The 20,949-nt window shown below is 35.6% G+C and overlaps 1 protein-coding gene and 2 non-coding genes across 3 annotated transcripts in view; all 3 read left to right on the forward strand.

The window, feature by feature from the left end:
• LOC5571304 (transcription factor kayak) overlaps nucleotides 1–20,949 on the forward strand; it is a 44,964-nt gene that overhangs the window by 10,339 nt on the left and 13,676 nt on the right. The window lies entirely within an intron of this gene.
• On the forward strand, nucleotides 6,679–6,752 carry Trnai-aau. The gene has a single exon. It is a non-coding gene; the product is annotated as a tRNA-Ile (tRNA).
• Trnai-aau lies at nucleotides 7,220–7,293 on the forward strand. Its single transcript has one exon. It is a non-coding gene; the product is annotated as a tRNA-Ile (tRNA).

The raw sequence follows: 20,949 nt of genomic DNA on the forward strand, positions 1-20,949 counted from the left end.
CTACCTGAAATAGTATGAATATGGACATGAGCTTGAATATCGAATGATTGTGCGTTTTTCAAATTCGTGATATCGTATTCCGGGGAGAAATTGCTCAGTTTTTTTAAACATTTCTGCGAAATTTCTTCCATGCATGTGTCACAAGAGATATACATAAAAAGCTGGCACCCAAATCTCGTGACTGTATATAAACTTGTTTTTAAGTTTTGAACATGTTCAAAAAACGTTCTCTTTAATTTTTCAATTCTGACGACCAATATGAAAACCAAACTCGGAATTTTAATTAATTGAAGTACTTTTTATTGAAGGGATTTTCTGTCATAGGCAGGTTCATCCCCAGATAAAGCCAAACTCTTTTGAAAGCTTCCATGAAAAACTGGAAAACTTTGGCGGAGCTCATGAAGAAATTCCACATAGATTCATTCGAGAGTTTGTTGAAGAAATTCCTAAACAATTCAAGAATACAAGAATATGAATCTATGACAAAAGGTTGAAAGACAAAAGGTCGAAAAGACAGAAGGTCAAAAGACAAAAGGTCGAAAGGACAAAAGGTCGAAGAACAAAAACGAAGGGACAAATGATTGAAAAGCTTTTTTCAAAGAAGGAAAAATTTCGCATCCAGAAAATCATTTTCGACATTTTGTCCTTTCGACGTTTTGTCTTTCGACCTTTTGTCCATAAACCTTTTTGTAGGAATTTCAGGAACAGAAATTTTCAATAAGGTTAATCTGGAGAATTTGTTGAAGAAATTATTAAAACAATGTGGATATATTCTGGTAGGACTGGAAGGAAAAGTAATTTTTCATTAAGTTGTTTTTGAAGTAATCCTCATTGAAATCTGAAAAAAAGTTCTCCATGAAATCTGAGACAATTTTGGGAGAAATACCAGGTTGATCTCTTGGAAAAATTGGAGGGAAGAATTGCTGAACACATCCCCGGTGGCCTTCCTTAGCCGAGTGGTTAGAGTCCGCGGCTACAAAGCAAAGCCATGCTGAAGGTGTCTGGGTTCGATTCCCGGTCGGTCCAGGATCTTTTCCTAAAGGAAATTTCCTTGACTTCCTTGGGCATAGGGTATCATCGTACCTGCCACACGATATACGAATGCGAAAATGGCAACTTTGGCAAAGAAAGCTCTTAGTTAATAACTGTGGAAGTGCTCATAAGAACACTATGCTGCGAAGCAGGCTCTGTCCCAGTGAGGACATAAATGCTAAGAAGAAGAAGAATACCCGGTAAAACTCTTCAAGTATTTGTATAGGAATTAATCATAGAAGTATTGTAGGAAATTCTATAGATTGTCCTAGAAGCATTGGCGTAGCTAGGACTTTTACTGGAGGGGCCCTAAGGGTCTAAAGCCCAAATTTTTGTTCTACAGAAGGAATGCCATGTCGCTGCACATAAGTGATATTAGCAAATTTCAATTTTTACTACGGAATATATACAGTTATGTTCAAAATAATAGTAGTGGAAGCCTATTTTCATACAAAATGCTCAACTTTAGCATACTGTAACCTTGTTTTTTGGCAGAGAACTACAAATGTTCTCAATTTTATTATCACAATATTATATATTTTTAACACTACCGGTTAAAATGTTAAGCATCAGGTGAAATCGCTCAAAATAATTGTAGTTTTCATAATTCAAATATCTGCTGTATTTTGAGTTTTTAATTTTTTCTTTAATCGTCGTTTCAACAATTTCTACCAAAGCTATAAATGATTTTACAATTGAAATTGTTGTTGAACAAAAAATTGCAAAAGAAAAACTATCATTATTTCGAGCGATTTCACCTGGTGCTTAAATTTTTAACCGGTAGTGTAAAAAATATCAAATTTTGTGATAATAAAATTGAGGATATTTGTAGTTCTCTAACAAAATTTCATGCCGATTACTTACAGGGAAACAAAGTTATAGCATGCCAAAGTTGAGCATTTTGTATGAAAATCGGCTTTCAGTACTATTATTCTGAACACAACTGTACATTATGAACCAGTAAAAAAACATTCCAGAATTCTCCCAAAGAACTTACGGGGAATATCCTATGTTATTCTTCCATGAACTTCACAGGTAATAAACCATGTGCTTTTGAAAAATTCCTCTGGAAATTCCCATAGCAAATTTCCGTAGTTTTTCAGTGCTTTCTCCAAGAACTTCATTACCAGTTTTCACTGAGTTAATCCTTGGATTCCCACGGAGAATCGTTTCCGGGATTGGTAGTTATTATTGAACAGGTTTTTCCTGAAATTTCTCGAAGAATCTCTATCCAATTGCCAAGAACAATCTCTTAAAGAATTCCGTCAGAGAATGCTTTAGAAAACCTTCCAAACATTTCTTTAGGAAGATCTTCTACGTACTTATTGCACATAAATTCAAGTTTTTAGTTAAAAATATCATCCTGTTGTTCACGAATAATTTGTTTCGGTTTGTCTTAAATTGCTGAAGATTTCTCCAATATTAGTACAAGAGATTCTAGGGCTCTCCACAAAATTGTCTTCAAAATCACCAACCAAGTATTCTTTATCAAGTTTCTCTTCAGGTAATTCAACAAATCATTCAGAAAATGTGGTGTTACTCTAAGGATTCCTCCTAATACTCCATAGAAATTTCATAACCAATGAAACAGGATTCAATTAAAAAAAGAATATTCATTCCTGCCGGAAAATTCAAGAATTCACCGAAACTTATGACGAACTTCCAGACGATGTACCTCACAGAAAAACTCATCATGGGTTTTTATAGGAATTACTACAAAAAAGGTTGTTCTTTTCACTACATGTTTTATAATGGAAAATGATTGGCATTAAAACAGATGAAATCTCGAGGTAAAATTCGTAAAGGAAGATTTAACTGAATTGAAAGCTTGGAGGAATTTTTTTCATCACTTTGAAAATTCGAGGAATTTCTGATAGACATTCAGGAATCAAGAACCATACGTATAGGATTTCTGAAATTTGTCAAAGCTCTTAGAATTTAACTTTTTTTCGATTCTTTAAAGTGTTGCTAATTGGAGTATAAAAAGTTTTTTGTAAGAAGTTCCTCAAGAAAGCGTCATGCGAATGAAATTAAAACAATTTTTTCAAGAAGTTCCATCAGAATTTTCTTCAGAAATTATCCTTGAAATCTAACAAAATTCCTTCCTTGACTTCGGGATTGCTCAGAATTCTTCCAGAAATCCTTTAGGAATCCTGTGCTGGAGATGCACAGTAATTCTATCTCAGAATATGAATTCTGACAATAATTGATTTATAAATACCTTCATTAATCCCATCTTCCTTCCCAGTTATTTTGCTAAATGGTTCCCAACAGATGCCTTCCGCAATGATAATTTCAGGAGCAAAAGTATTCCTGGGGTTTTTCAACAAATTTCATCTGAAGATTCGAAAGCAAGAAACATTTTAAAAACACTTTTATAACCCGGAGATTTAAGGCAGAATATCCATAAACAAATCTAGCAGAACTTCTGACGCAATTTGTGATGTATTTTGGAAAAATTCCTAGCCTTTGATGAACCTCACAAAATAGTAATATTTTGGGAAAACTATTTGATAGAATCCACAGTAGAATTTTAGTACAACTTTCAGTGAAACGTCTCAGTATAAGAATAATTGAACTTTTGAAATGTTAAGTTTTTTAGCTGAATCTGGGGACATATTCCGGAATCAATTTGTGGTTAAAAAGCAAACATAGAGAGAATAGTTGTCCTTGAGGAGGAATTCACGTGGAATTATGAACAAATCTCACAATATTGTTTGACTAATTTTCAAAAGATTTGCAGCAAAAGTTCTGAAGCCACACTTCGACTGAAAATAGCTTCAATGACCTCACAAATCCGTTGCAAATCTCTCAAATAATTTTGGAATTTGTTAGGAATTTAAGACATAATAAGTTTTCTTGCAAAAGAATAGTAAAGAGTTTAAGCAATAATTGTATTCAAGCAAAATAAAAAAAAAACAAATTTAAGCAATGTCAAAGAAAGAATTTGTTGCTGGAATAAAATAACTGATTGATTTGGTTAAACTTGGACACCAGGTTAAATGTCTGCCATCTATCTGAGAGATTCCTGGAATAATCTTCTTCTTCTTCTTGGCATTACGTCCTCACTGGGAAAGAGCCTGCTTCTCATCTTAGTTTTCTAATGAGCACTTCCACAGTTAAAAACTGAGAGCTTTCTTTGCCAAAATTGCCATCGCATTCGTATATCGTGTGGCAGGTACGATGATACTCTATACCCAGGGAATCGAACCCAGCCACCTTCAGCATGGCTGTGCTTTGTAACTGCGGACTCTAGCCTTACGTAAGGCCCCACAATAATATTTAGGAAAATTTTTGGAAGAATCCTTAGAGTGATCTAGGGAGAAATTTCAGCAGGCGTCAACGGAGGCATTCCAAGAAGAATGCATTTCAGAAATTAATAGTTCTTGAAATAATTCCCTTAGAATAAAGGAATTTTCAATGATAGACCCTGAATAATTCCTGGAAAATGTCTAATAGAATTTCTTGAATGATTCTCGTTGTATTCTTGATATTTTAATGGATTAACACACGAAATATCGGTAAAAACCCTTGGAAATGTAAGTAGTAGAATCCCACAGAGAATTCTTGAAAGAATATTTTCTGCAGGATTACATCCCGGTCAACCAGTCAGTGATTTTCGATAGCGATCGATATAGATTCGTTTTGAACCGTTATCGATCGCAAAGATCTATAAAGAATTATGAAGACTGGTTGGTCGGGATGAATTAGCATCTGGGTGATTTTCTAAAGTATTCTCAGGAGAGATTTGAACGTATAGCATCAATTCCTCATACAGTAGTAAGCCCACAGAGGACAAAAACACATATACATAGATAAATTTTATCTGATGTCACGATATGACTCTTTAAGATTAAGATCTTTAAGATATTAATCTATAAGAGCAAAAATTCCAAGCACTTTACGGTAAACCTGCTCAAAAACTACCCTTTTCTCTAAATTTACGTTTACCTACTTAGCGCATCCATCAATGCCAACTGCGTTTTCGGCGAAACCATGTTTGTTTACCTTCGCCAACTTTATTCGAGCTTATTGATGTGTTTATTTCGATGAACCCGGATTCACGGAGCACGCAATCGATTCAGTGAAGTATCCTACCATTCGTCGTCGACGACGACCTTCTCGCTGTTGTCGATCCGCTCGTTGCGTTCAAATTAGTCGAACGAGTTCGATGGAAATTTCTCCTCACTGCTGAGTACGGTTGTAAAATTCCCGTTCATAAACAAATCGAGACAGAATGCATCGAAAACAAATGCCATGGACGTGCAGAAGTGGAGTTTGAACAAGTATTCAAATAATAAAAATATGTATTATGCATTGTTGGTTATGTATTAGAAAACTTTTTCAATGTTTCACGAAATTACTAATTAGGGTTATCAATTCGATATGATTTGCTCAAAAACAAACTATAATGAATCGAATGATCATCTTATTATAAAGGTACAACGGCTCCAAAATCCCACACCAAAACAAATCATAATCCACATATTGTATAATATCGTTACGCATAAATACGTAAATGATATAGACAATTTAAGACTTCGACACAAGTATAGAATAAGAACCTTAAATTTATTGTATATTTAACAATATAATACAACATTTGTAAGGTTTCCATGCATAAATCTATTGAAATTTTGGTTAAGTGTATAAAATCATTGGTAAAAAAATTAATCCGATTTTAAGGGGCTACTTCGGACCGAAAACGACGCAGCAAAGCACACTGCGCAATCACTTACCACCACCGAACTAGCTTTTCGAGGTTGGGTAGTGGGTTTTTACGTGCTTCAATCGGCCAACCATTCACTAAATACTGCGCACCAGGCGCCCGGTCATACGTTTTTCTACGAATCCATCGCCATCAACATAATTGTGTTGTCAACAACCTCGATTGGTGCCGCCGCCAGAGCCAGCACCGCTGTAAAATGTAAATAACATGAACAGCAAGCCAACGGAAATAAGCCAAATATTTTGAATGACGTCATCTCAAGCGCACGTCTTAAGTAAGTAGGCTATGACGTGAAGTTTCATATCGTTTGCCATGCTCAACGCACTGGTTCTCTTGTTTGAGATCTCTCTTTTCACGGAAAGCTTTTGTTCAAGAGAGAATCAAGTTCAACTCTCACTCTCACGTTCTCGCTTTTTCCTTCAATTCGACGCAACTTATCTTAATATTTTTTTCTAAACGAAAAAATCCACTGCAGAAACGTGCACCGGCCATGTGCTCTTTACGGCTTGCTTTGGTCTTCTTTTTCTGCAGTCGGCTATGGTGTATTATGGCCACACGCGTTCGATCATGCTCGGACAGGTACCCTCTAGCACCGAAAGGAAAAATCCCCTTCGGTTAGCATAGGTAAACATCCGTTTCGGACATGCGAATTACGAAAGAGCCTCAAAGCAATAATGGTTGTGAAATGGCTAGATAATTGGAATCGCTGCATGAAGCTCGGTAGTTAGGATTTGTTTACGAAACGTGGGTCGAAAAGTATGGCCCGATAATAAGTTTATTACTATGGTGCACCTGTTAGGTCGGAACACATCGGCATTTGAATGGTAGGTTTTCCCCGTTGAAAATTTTCATTCTTATAGATACAGTTTCTAGAGCCGATTAGTTTTCTGAGAGTTGAATACATGCGATGTGTCGACGGCTCCATAGCTCAGTTGGTTAGAGCGTCGTGCTAATAACGCGAAGGTCGTGAGTTCGATCCTCTCTGGAGCCAAAGTTTTTTTAGAGCAAGATTTGCATTAAGTGGCCTGAGCTAAAAAGATTTCGTTCTAATCTTACATAATTATACCAATCTCTAGGAAGATATGAAGAGGAGATACATTTTTATGATACGAGTTTTTTTTTTGTTCGTAATCAGGATTGGGAAAAATCTTGAAATTCACTCTATAGTAACCAAGCAAAGCAAATCACAGTCAGCAAAACCAGTGAAAATCACGCCCATCCCTGTTGTAGGATGAAAGCCTCGAAAATAGAAAAATACTCCTAAATTCATGCACCCAACATAGGCTACTTGATGAGATTTACATTTTTTGGCTACTGTATTGAAAAGAACCACGTGTTTTTTGAAATTCAAACCTACTACTCTTACCGATCCCAGCACTGTTCGTAATTGTAGATTAACTCAAAGAAAATGCCATATTGAAGGATTGTTGTGGATTTCTAGGTATGTTCTGCACAAGAGGCTCCATAGCTCAGTTGGTTAGAGCGTCGTGCTAATAACGCGAAGGTCGTGAGTTCGATCCTCTCTGGAGCCATCGTTTTTTTCATTTGTTCACCCTGTGCATAGATGAATGTTTATATGGTTTCCTCATGCATTTTCTTTGAGGTTTTCTTACAGTCAGCCAAGAATTTCTCTAAGGATACTCTTACTTTGGAGATTCCTTCACAGCTCCCTCCTGTGATCACTTCAGAGATATTCACTGTCAAAGGTGTCTGGGTTCGATTTCCGATCGGTCCAGGATCTTCTCGTAATGAAATTTTCCTTGACTTCCCTGGACATAGAGTATCACCGTATCTGCCACACGATATACGAATTCGAAAATGGCAACTTTGGCAAAGAAAGCTCTCAGTTAATAAGTGTGGAAGTTCTCATAAGATTACTAAGCTGAGAAGCAGGCTCTCCCAATGAGGACGTAATGCCAAGAAGAAGTGATTCCAATTCAAACTTTCAAGTGTTCGACCTGTCTTTGTTTTTAAGATAAAGATGAATCGAAGCTAAACCTAATCTTATTGAAAGGATGAGCTATTAACTAACTTTCTACAAATTTGATTCGTCGCTACAGTACATCGTTTGATTCATTTCGTCCACGCAACCGGATTTACTTGTGGTTTGTTTGCAGCCTTTCAACAGTACTTCACCTAAATCAAAAAAGAGTCTACAGTTCATCACATTTAGAGCTATGTTCAGATTTACTGACGCGTCATTCAGCACTACTAAAAGGAAAAAAATTCTCATCGATTTTTTCATCCACCAGGCGCCAACTGGTGCCAAGAGTCTGACCATGGCTGCTATCCGATGTCCTTCCTTTGTACCCCTCACTTCTCGATTCAATGCATACCTTTCTAGATATTTGCATTTCCATTGGCTTACTTTCGAATTATGGTTCCACATCGCAAGGTGTCATTTACAATTTTCACAGAACTCATGATTACTCCCGCAGTTTGACCCCTATCGATAGTTTCCTGCAGCTTATGACACGGAAAATAAATCGATACACCCACACACCATAAGCCGCAGCAAGTGAGCTGTGGACTTCGACCATCAAGCCGGCATAATTCCCTTTCCGTGTTGTTTTCCATCTGACGACCGGCACAAAAAGAAGCCGGGCACCAGCAAAGGTCAAAAATCTAGCGCTGACCGAATTAACCTCATTTAACTGTCGCCACTAGTGGCAGTGGCGCTATCGCCATTAACGTCCGTCTTTACCACTAGCCGCCATCGTTATCCCTTTACACTGTCTCGGCTCACGTCCACCAGGCTTTGTTTTATTGCACGTGGTTTTTCCTGTCCATGTGCAGCAGCAGCAGTAGGTGCCTGATTCGTTGCTATTATAGAAAAAAAGGGCGCAGTTAGCCATTCACCTACAATGACTTCAAATATTGAGCCCTTTTAGAGGAACTCATTGACTTCTTGGATTTTCTGCATACCTTTAATCTAAATATATCGAAGATTTGCGTTTATTGGTCAAGCTTTTTCAAACATGAAATTAGTTTTTTATCCAGGGGCTATGTGTTATTGGACAACATTAAATCACAGAGAAACAGGCGTAACACTGACGACTTTTTCTACTCTTTTGCTCAATCGATCAATTGTCAAAATTTTAACAGTTTTGTGTAGAGAATTAATTGAACCTCCAAATGCATTTACAAAGATTTGGATACCGGTGGTCAATCCAGATACACGCCCGGAAATGTAGTGTACACCTCCTATTCCACCTGTGGTTCTTGGTAAAATTTCAATATATCTCAAATGTATTTATGTAAAAGTTAATGAATAAAGTCTGTATCAAGTCTTGCGACTTCATGTGGAACATTTTATGACCGCAATAATCACTTGACCTTTTGACATGTTCAGATACAGGAGGCCGGAAGTCTAAGTATGCGATCCCGAAGAACCAAATCAAATCCAATGTTGACGCCCATCACATACCACTGTTTCTGCAAATTAAATCTTTTGAAAATAAAGTTGGGACATTCTAAACATAAAGGGGTTATTTTGGGTTTTGTTCAATAGTACCGGTATTTGGTCCCGGAATTTAAGTTCATAAGTTTAAGAAAATATGAATAAGCTCATAAAAGTAAACTTAAGTTTAAGTAAGAAAGTTCCAATAATTTATTTTTGAAATATTGATTTAATTGAGAATCCTGGAAGAAAGAGCGAGAATCCTAGAAAGTTTCTGATGAATCCCATCAGGGATCTCAGGGATTCTCATCATTATCCTTTCAGGATATTGGATTTTTCTCAGGATTCACGTTGAATATCTCTAAGGATTCTCATTAGAAACTATTCATGATTCTCATCAGAATTCTCGCAAGATTCTCATCAGAAGCAGCATTCGCATACGATTCTTTGTACTTTGATTTAGATTCCCCGCAGGATTCTCATCAACAATCTTTAAAGATTCTCTTCAAAAGTTTCTCAGCATTCTCATCAGAATATTTTCAGAATCAAAACCTTCTTAAGATTTAGAACCCTCTTGGAATTTACATCAGAATCCTTCTAGGATTTTTCGCCATCAGCATCTTATCAGAATACACATCACACTTTTCTATTTCTTTTGGTTAGAGTTCTTTAAAATATTAAGGATATTCATGAGAATCTAGAGATAAGATAAGAAATGTAAAATCCAACTGTTTAGTGTCGTTTAAACTATCGGAAGCTACATTTATGTATTTGGAATATATTTGGTCATTGTGCTGAAACTCATTCGAGTCGTTCCAGAACCTTACCAGAACCGTTCAAGGAATCTTGTCAGAATCGTTCAGTATACTCATAAGAGTTGTTTCAGGAATTCTCATCAGAATCTTCTCAGATTTTCCATATGATTCCTCTCAGGATTCCCATTAGGCACTTCTATGATTCTCATCAAAGTGCTTCCAGTATTCTCATCTCACTTCTATTAGGATTATCAATAGAATCCTACCAGAATTCTCTACTGAATGCTTTTAATATTTTCAACAGAATAATTCCAGGATTTCAGGATTTTCACCACAATTATTCCAGGATTCTCAAAGAGAATTTTCCAAGATCCTCAAAGTGATTCTTCCAGGATTCTTATAAGAATATTTTCAGAATTTTCATTTGAATATTTACAGGATTCTCAGCAAAATCCTACCAGGATTGTCATTAGAAACCTTCAAGTGTTGTCACTAGAAACTGTTCAGGTTGCTGAAATAATTGAATTTCTGTTAGATGATAGGGAATTCCATTGGGAATTGCCTACATTTATTTAGGCGTTTTCCGCGGTATTCTTCAAAAATTTAATTATTGATTATCTCCATAAATATTGAATTGTTAAGAATTTAGCAATCATTATCGAATTCTGGGACCTCAAATTAGTTATGTAGAGATGTTCTCAAAACTAACAGTAGTTGCATTAACAAGCAATCAATTTCACCCCGAAATGGGATCTTCCGAATTATTATTTAAGACATGATTTTTAGCACTAAAATCACATTTGTTAGAAAATTTCGGTACATGAGCCAATGAAGTTCACCGTCGTACTTGTTTTACTGCAGTAAGTCGTTTTACATTGACAACATTATAGAAAACACACTTGAAAAATCGCGAAAAATGATCAATTTTACCCGAAATTACGGTAGGGTCGGTGTTCCCTTAGTGGACGGTCCCCTATAGTGGCACTAGTGGCTTTTTACGGCCGTTTCGCTGGTAATCGTAGCAAAATAATTTTTGACATGAAGATCAGTAGCTATTTATCTAAGTACCATTGAAACACAGCTCGATTTTGTTCAAAAAATGATCGAAATAAATAGTTTTGCTTAAAATTTTAGCTCCCTTGCACCTATAGTTAACCTATTGTTCCTATAGTAGCACTACTAAGAGAAACTATTTTGTTATTAAACAAAATAGTTGATAAATTAGAAACTTTTTTACATCAATCGAACGTTTTTGATCCACACTTCAAAGGAAAAATATAAAAGTTTTGTAAAAATACGGTTTTGATTTGTATTTTGCCTATTCCGTGAGGCTAGTGCTACTATAGGAACAGAAATTAGGAATAGTGCTACTATAGGCACATGTGTTCCTATAGTGGCACAAGCGATAATAAATACAAAAACATGAGTTTTCGTATGTTTCATAATTTTTACACAAAGCCAAAATAAAAAGCTTTCAGATGATCTAAAAATAATTCCGCAGGCTTTATTTTTCGATTTTATACGAATATTTGTTCTTAGCTATGCGGCTATTGGTACATCGACCCTATAATAAAATTTTATTACGTTTCAATATCCAAAACTTGATATTATGAATAAACAACATTCAAATCTCTAGCCATATAGATTTTTCGATTCACATTCACACTCCAGACGAAGTAAAATTTGTCGAGAGATGATTCAAAAACAATTTCATCGATAACTTCAAATACGTTTTAAAATTAGTTGCAGGGCGACAACAATTTCAGAAATTTGTATTATGATTCAGATGCGTATAAAACGAAAAAGCCAATTCAGAACAAAAAAATTTAAAAAAAAAATTTTGTTTCGCATAATCTGCCATAAAATCTTTGAAGCAGGATCGCAAATACGTTGAAGTTGCTTCCATGCCAAGAGTTTAAGATCGTCGTCTAAAATAACAGAATCGAATTTCGCTTCACATTTTGGTTGGGCAATGCTTTTAGCTTCAACATTAAGCTTTGTTGGAAGTTTCAAAAGCATTTTCAATATCATATTTCTTATTGAAAGAAATTTTAGCGTTAAGAATGCAATCCCAAGTAACTATTCTGCTCAATCTGTCATTTATGCAAAAATACGGTGTATAAAAAGCTATCATTATTGTATAAACCACTATTGAAGTTGATTTAAAGTGGGTGCAAGAAATTGCTGCAGGAGTGATTCCAAACTGTGTATGTTTTAATATGCAAACATCAATGAAAATATGTTTTACGTCAACTGACGCATTCACTGTGCAAAATTTGAAATCAAAAGAGCGAACTTCATCGTCTTATGATATTTTGCTGATAGGGCAAAATTGACGTCATTCGATTATCCTTCTCAAACTTCGGATTGTTTGATAAAAATATTCTCCGAAGGTGTGTAGACGTTAACATTTGATTCTCCTTATCAATGTGAGAGCGATACACTCAGCCATTGCTTGCATCACACAAAATGATCGCTAACAATTCCTGAAGTGCATTCGTCAAATCTTGCCGTTGAAATTCCAACTAAAGCTGTTTGTTGATAGCACATCACAAACAATGATTATCATCTTTCGACAGTTAAAAAATGAGAAGTCCTACACTGAATCAACTTTTTTTTTAGATTTTTATGAATTTGTTTTCACATATGTATTAGGAAAAAATGTGAACATTAGTTTGCAAACTGATTTGTTTAGAAATAATTTCAGATTCGGTAAAAAAAATCGCAGGCTTTGTTACACATTTTATAGGATTTTACATATTAATTTCAACAAGGATTTGTTTTGTCAACAAACGATTTTTTGTCCAAATTTCTAAGTACATAAAGTGGATCATTTTCATAATAAAGATAATAATAAAAGCACAATATTATTTTAGAACGTAAATGAAAAGAGGACTACATCGATCATATCTTCGATATTTTTGCTGATATGGTCACACTAACGTCATTCGATTATCATTCGCAAGCTTCAAATTGTTTGATAAAAATATTCTCCGAACGCGTTTAGAGGTAAACATTTGACTTTCCTTATCAATGTGCAAGCGATTCACTCGACCATCGCTTGCATCACACATAATAATCGCTAACGAACGATTTAGATTATATGTAGTTCGCATATTTTCTTGGAAAATCGAACCTTGGCAGCTGCCAGTGTTGGCCACAATTCGAACGAATGAAAGTAAACTGCGTCGAACGATACATGACGTTGTGGCGAGTATTACTTTGAATGAGAAGTAGGTATACGTTCCATTTGTTATCTTATCGTTATTTTGGCCGGAAATATAAGATTGCAAAAAATTCAACCGATAACAATGGAAGGTGTACCACGGAACGTTCCCAGAAATGTGGGCATTTGTTTCTTATGAAGCCTATACTGTCATATGTAGCATATTTATACCAAAGACAACTTAGACAACTTCAATGCTCTGGGCAGCAAGTTGATTTGCTTCAAAATGACTTGCAAAATTTGACACGCAACAAGTCATGTTTTTTGTCATTGATGTCTTTAAATCAAAACATCGCCCATGGAATAATTCGCTAAGTAATTCCAACTACAGAATTTTGTTTGATGAGTGCTCTTCAGGATATTTCTCAATTCAGTACACTGATAGCCCTACTTGTTTTCCGCTTCTAGAAACCCTTCTACGATTAATTTGGTCTTAACCGACTCTGGTCACCTTTGTAGCAAACTGATTACTCATGCTGATTTTGATTATGATCATGTCCCTGTTGCATTTCAAATATCCCATGAAGTGATTCTCAATCCTATTAGCTCTACTTTCAATTATTTTCGAGCCGACTGGAATATATGAAACATTTATCGATAGTAATCTCGATGTTAACATGTCTTTGCAAACAAAACTTAATATTAATAATGCTCTTTTAACTTTGACAAATTCCATTGTTGAAGCCAGGGGTATTGCAATTCCAAAATGTGAAGTAAAATTTGAATCCGTGGTTATAGACGATGATCTTAAACTCTTGATCCGTCTAAAAAATGTGAGGAGAAGGCAATTTCAACAAAAATTTTGATAATAAAATTTCTCAATTTAACCCTGACTCTAAGCCCTTTTGGAAATTATCTAAAATTTTGAAAAAAAAACCTCAGAAGCCAATACCGGGATTGAAGGATTGAAAACAAACTATTATCAAATAATTGCTATAAAGCTCAAAAACTTGCTATGTAGTTTGAAAGCGTGCACAATTTTAATTTAGGACTTCGAAAATATTCTCAATCAAGTGAACGTTTTCGAAAATTTCCGGGAGACTGATTTGGAAGAAGTGAGAACTATTATTAAAAAAAAAAAACAAAAATGAGAGAGCTCCTGGCGGTGATGGTATTTTCTACATCCTCATCAAGAAACTTCCAGAAAGTAGCTTATCATTGTTAGTTGATATATTTAAGAAATATTTTCAGTTGGCATATTTTCCTGACAAACGGAAAAATGCTAAGGTTGTACCAATTTTAGAACCAGACAAAAATCCTACAGAACCTTCTAGCTGTCGTCCAATCAGTTTGCTTTCCACGATCAGTAAACTTTTTGTAAAGGTCATTTTGAACATAATGATGGTCCACATCAATGAAAATTCAATTTTTTGCCAATGAAAAGTTCGTTAAACATGGACATTCAACCACTTATCAACTTTTATGTGTAACAATTTGATCCGTTCCAACAAATCTGAAGGCTATTCAACTGGCCTTGCCTTTCTAGACGTATAAAAAGCATTCGAAAGCGTTTGGCATGAAGGTTTGATTGTAAAATCAAAAAACTTTAATTTTCCAACATACATTGTTAGAGTGATCCAATGTCATCTGTCAAATCGTACACTTCAGGTTAATTATCAGAACTTCAGGTCTGAAAGACTCGCTGTAAGAGCTGGTGTTCCTCAAGGCAGCATTTTAAGACCAATATTATACAATATTTTCACATCTGGCTTACTTGAGTTACCTCAAGGGTGTCAAACATCTTTGTTTGTGGATGACACAGGCCTATCCACCAAAGGTCGAAGACTGCGTGCCATCTGCACTGTTAAAAATAATAAAGATTACACGTCATGTAAACTTTATTTATGCGATGTAAACATGATGTCATGTGAATTTAAGCCTGAAATCATGTAAAAATTTGTTATATGTCATGTAAATATCCTTGATATTCCACGCTCCAATTATGTGCATTATATGTCTCGGAAATTTACACGTTTCGTTCGAACTGTGTTTAGTCGATTGCAAGAGTTTGGATTTTTTTTCTTCATACTTGCAAAAATGGAAGATTTCTCCTAATGCTTCCAAAACTCAACTAATATTCTCACATAATCCCAAAGCTCTTTATTTGAAACATGAAACCTTCAAGTAGACATGTTGTTAGTAGACATGGTTTTTCGATTTAAACTGGGAAATTTGCAGAAAAAAGGGCCATGGGGTCCAACATATATCGGTTACCCTATGTTGTATCAATATGGACTAGCTGTTGTAATACCAGGAAGAAAGCTCTGCAAAGGATTCATACTAAAATTTTGAAAATGATTCTGAAACTCTCGCCTTGGTATAGTACTACTGTCGAAAATTATTAACATTTTTAGACAAAAAATCTCACATAATCTGGGATAACTTCCTAAAATCCATTGGTAGCCGCGTGTGTAACTCGTTGTTTCTGAGCAAATGAATGAATAAGCATCGAAACCAACACCACTGGCAGGTAGAGAATTATCCTTTCCTCACCATAGCATTGTTAAATAACGTGTAACTCCATTAAAATTCTTAGGAACAGCGACCTACACACATGGTTACCAATGGCTTTTAGGGCGAGATCATAAGTTATGCGAGAATTGTTGCAAATTGTAAGACCAAAATACTCTTTAAAGGGTAAAAAAGTACCCTTTTTGAGAGAAACTAGTTTAACTCATAAAAAGAGTAAAGGGCCTTTACTCTTTAAAGAGTAGACGGCTTGTACGTCAAATCAACGAGTGAATTTTACCCATTATTTAAAAAAAGCTTTTGAGAAACAGTAAAATTTACTCTTTTTTTAATATTATTTTGTTTTTTTTTCAGTCATTTTAATTTAATTCAAATAGAAATGAACAAAACAAAACAAACTTTTTATTTAAGGAAATTTAATTTAACTTTGTAAACCCATGATTAAAATATAATCTCCATTAGGCTGCAGATAAGCAATATCTTTCCATACATGGCCATCATCGTTGCGATCCGGAACATCACGGGAAATGTGGTTATGTAGTGTGGGTGTGGTTATGTAGAGTCCCTTATACTCTCCATCAACAAAATCGGCAAAACAGCACATTCGAAGTTTCTGAAACAACTACAAACACATTACAAAATATAATATTCTGATTGCACGCATGAACTTTTTGCACATACCGGCATTTTTGTTTCAGGCAGTAATCGTTCGGCAAATATCACCATCCAATCTGCACAGACTTAAGAACATTTTCACCCATTAATGAGTAAGCGCTCTGAATTTGAAAATGGGCATAGTTTACCCATTATGCAAATATTTGAAATACCCTTTATTTTGACAGCTCCATATATGAGAAAAAAGTGGGTACTTTTTACACATTAAAGGGTACTGCCGAGTTTACAGTGCAATCTTCTATGGCCACGGTAAATGCGTTATATGTCTAGGTTATGTTAGGTTAAGTTGATTGAAAGCATATTTTTCTCTTATAAGCAGATGAATTCAACTCACCTGTAAACATTCTGAACTGCTACGGCAAATGAAATGTAATATCCCGCATACACGTGAACTATATCTGTACTGTTTCCTGTACTATTCACAACCATATGCGACAATACCATAACAGTTTCATTTAACATTAAAATTAACAATAAACCCACCGTACCAGGAACGGTTTTGACCGTTCCATAAATTGTATTTGGGAAAATAACAATGTGGGGAATAGGCGTTTAAGTTATGTAACCATAAAAAAGCTCTGACTTTCCCGAACAATATTTTTCGTTTACAATTTACAAAATAGTTGACATACTATCCATTTTTTGCCTAATTCAGTCAAAAAATAGTTGAATTAAAGAATTACAAAGAGAACGAGTAATGTTTGTTGAATTGTTGATTTACGGTGCAGTATGGTATTCTAATCCTTTATTGTACAGTTCTTTTCTTTTATTAGAAAAAAAATAAAAATTGTTGCATTATCAAAAAGTAAATTATTGTTATTCCTTATTACATTTTATTGTTGTTTTCTTCTCCGCACAATTTTCCGATGATACCTATAAATATCTTACGAAGGTTGTACTGTATGGGTCGCCGTCGACATTTCTGTTGATGGGTTCAATCCATTAAATCCCAGTACAACCTACAGGATACCAAAGGAATATAACAGTGAACAAAAACGTCGAGTCTTGATCATGATTTTTTGTAGCTTACCTACCAAATTGGTTGCACGTAAAGGCGGCAGCGAAGGTGAGTTCGGTTGCTCCAGATCCAGACATCATATGCCAATTTGCAGTCCCATCCGCTCCGCAGGAAATCTAAAGCTTGCTGTTGGAGGCAGCAGGGGTGGCGAGTTCTACTTATTGTCGTCAATCAAGAATTCGTAATCGCACAAGCAAAACAAGCAAACCGATTAACAGGATCACGTTAAAAGATTTTACGTCCTAGATTTTCACCTGTTTATATGAATTTCTGTATTTATTTTTCAAACTTCGGTGACAGTCAGATTGGGCGTGCGGATACAAACACGCTAAAAAAATACTATGCGACTGAATTTATTTCAAGCAACATACACATTTTTTGCGTTTCCCCACCACAATATAAAATAAATTCTTTAGAATTTGTGTATATGAACCAAAATAATATTTGAATGAAGTTGTGTAATAAGACAAAATTGTTTTATGTTGGGTTTATTGTTGCGTGAAAATTATTCAGCATGCAAGTTATGGACGTGTAGAAAACCATCGCACACATACCGATTCGTGTACCTATTTACCAAAATGGTAATATATAGTAAAATATACATGTGTATTTGTTTTGCCTGAAAATATACATGAATCATTTGGCAGAGGGTGATCATACATTGCTACTATTTCTAACGATTTTTATTCTCATATATTTCAACATATTATGCACCATTCAGTGTATTGTCACAATTTGGTATACATTAATCTAATCGGTTTTTATGGTAAAAACCTTTCGGATTCATATTCTTTAACATACACTCAACTGTTTGTGATACACTAACATTAACAGATACAAGAAATATACTGTGCGGAAGTATAACGAATTGTGCCTTTTCTATTGAACAATTTGAAGCATAGAGCAGTAAACTGTTAAAGATGGTTTATGTAATTCATACCAAACAGTGACAGTTTATTACAGTGTGCAGAAAAGGTCAAACAATACAGAAGTTAGAAATTTTTAGAAATGGTAAAAGTTTAACTTAACCATTTTTCGAATGGTACGCGTTTCGATTTTCACAACACACTGACACATGTGCATTCTACTATTCAAAACATATTGTTTACAGTTTGACAAACAGTTTTACGCGTTGGTGTTCGTGAACGATATTCTTCAAAATTTCCATGCTTTAACCGCACTTGCGTGTGATTTGTTCCGTTTGTTTATTTTGTGAAAACGCGAGTGGAAAAAATGTTAAAAAATTCCTTTAAAACAAAGTGCAGCAGTCGGTACAAAACCGAAGGAAGCTGCCGCTATTTCTGATAGGCAGCCGACATTTAGCTACTTAGCATAGCCGGGCAAGTGGTTGCCCTCGTCCAGCACTGCAGTTTTGTCTTCATCGATCCAACAGCGTTGAAATCTCTCCAGTAGGTTCCGTTCCCAGTATCCGCCGGATGAATTCGATCGTAATCTGTTTGCAGGTATTTTCTACATTATTTTATACCGAGAAAATCCTCAATTCTAGTTCGAAATGTTTGTTTTAATCAGGTTGAAAGCGGTGCCCATAAGCTGACTTCGTATCATCGGCCAATAGTCTGCGGATTTTTTCCGCAGCATCAAACGAGAGCAGACATTTATTTCGAGCAACTTTAGGCAAACCTACTTCTAAGGAGCCAACATTCCGGATAATGAGGAATCACCCATCCCTGTTTAACGTCGAAGCTCGGACAAGCCTCTTTTCCGCTGCAGTTATCTGATCCAAAAACGTGCTGATTTAAACATATGATTTAGATTATTGCGACAATGTAATTAAAATACATTATAATGTATATATGCGTTTTTTTCATTAAGTTCTAAACATATCAGAATGATACAGTAAAGCGTGAAATTACAATAACTTACTGTAAACCAACAGTAACACATATATTGTTTGCTTTATTATAACTTTATTGTTCAACTATTCTCAAACAGTTTGCTTTACAGTGCATGTGAGAAAAAATGGATAATATATAGACCATTACGCAAATAGTACACGAAAAATTTTGTTCGGGAAAATCGCCATTTTCAAATGGTTACATAACTTAACCGCCTATTTCCCATACTGTGATTTTCCAATTTACCATTTGCCAGACTTTGAAAATAGTTTAATGTACTGTAGCCTTATTGTTAATTTGTCTATTTTACGGAATTGTTTAGCTATTGTCGCAAATTGTTGTGGATGGTCTGGGAAACAGTGAGAGTATAGTTCATATTTATGCGGGTTTAGCAATATTTCCCGCTCAAATAACGGCTATATCATGTTCAAGCTTTAATTTAAAAATTGGGTCCATAAACGAACCTTGACACTTAAGATCATGTATGACGTTCGCTAAGTCGACAAAAACACCACAGGGGTTTTAGTTTTACCACTGGGGTTGTTCCTATCTGATATTTCGGAAGGGACACGGAAAACAAAATACACCCAAAATTTGAGTTTAAGCCAAGGAGTGTGACAAAATCTAAAAAAATGTTTTTTGGACTCAAACCAACGAAAAACATTAGAAAATTGAGTAAACATGTGTTATTGGCCTAAACTTAAGCGTTTGGCACTAAAATTGGGACAGGGCTTTAGGACCCTATTTAAACGAAACTTAAATAAATTGAATCGAAAATATAATTTTATCGTTTAGTACATTTGATGGCCCGAATGTTCTGAGTTTTAGATCGCGGCCGGAAAAACTAGGCCGGCCAAAAAATGTATTTCTCATAAATTTTCTGCAAAAGAAGAGGTGGTACGAGATGTTTATTTATTTTTTCTCGTCGAGGTCTACGGCGTTAATAAACACCAAGCATTTTGGTTTAACTATTCCCGTTTGCGGCTTGCCGGATCAAGGGCTTGTTCAAAAATAACGTCAATTATAGGTTTTTGTATGTTCTATCGGTACACACATGTACTGTATCACTTTCATAGACCTCCCACTTTTACTAAAGGATGGGCGTCATTGTTTAATGTTCTCTAAGCGAACCAACAAAAAAAACAGTCAGGAACCGTCTCTAGGGATGTTATGCTCTTAAAATGTCTAAAATGTTATATTTATAATAATTTTCCAAAAAACCTTCAAAAATTTGGCATCGATATTCACCGTTGACCGAAATTCGCGTTTCATACCGCAAGTTTCGACTTTTTTTTTCAAAATTAAACAAAAGCAAACATTCGAAATGCCGCAGTATCCAAGCTGACACGTGCTTTCGGCACATTCCTGTTTGTGCAGTTAAAGTTCATCGATCGTCATCATAATGCCGCTGTGGATGCTGCAGCAGAACACCATCCTCCCAAATGGCGAGAAGAATTTAAATTCGATATATACCTATACGATGGTGATGAAGCGAAAGAAGGGTATACGGCGAACGGACGTGAGGTAGGACGAATCGAGTCGAACCACGACTCGGCATGACCTAAAGCCGCGAAACGGCACATACTGAGCGAATTTAGCTGATCATCTCATCGATGTTTCTTGGAAATCGGTTTGATGATGGGAGAGGAAGGGAAAAGCGGAAGGAAGTAACGCAGCGGATTGACGGCGCGACGACGTCTGCTTGGCATATGGTACGGGACGAACGAGAGAGAGACGAATCTTGGGGAATTCCCAGCAGCGCCGCTCTGATATTTCTATGCATCTCGTA

Source organism: Aedes aegypti, chromosome 1 (assembly GCF_002204515.2).
Source record: "Aedes aegypti strain LVP_AGWG chromosome 1, AaegL5.0 Primary Assembly, whole genome shotgun sequence".
Taxonomy (NCBI): Eukaryota; Metazoa; Arthropoda; class Insecta; order Diptera; family Culicidae; genus Aedes; species Aedes aegypti.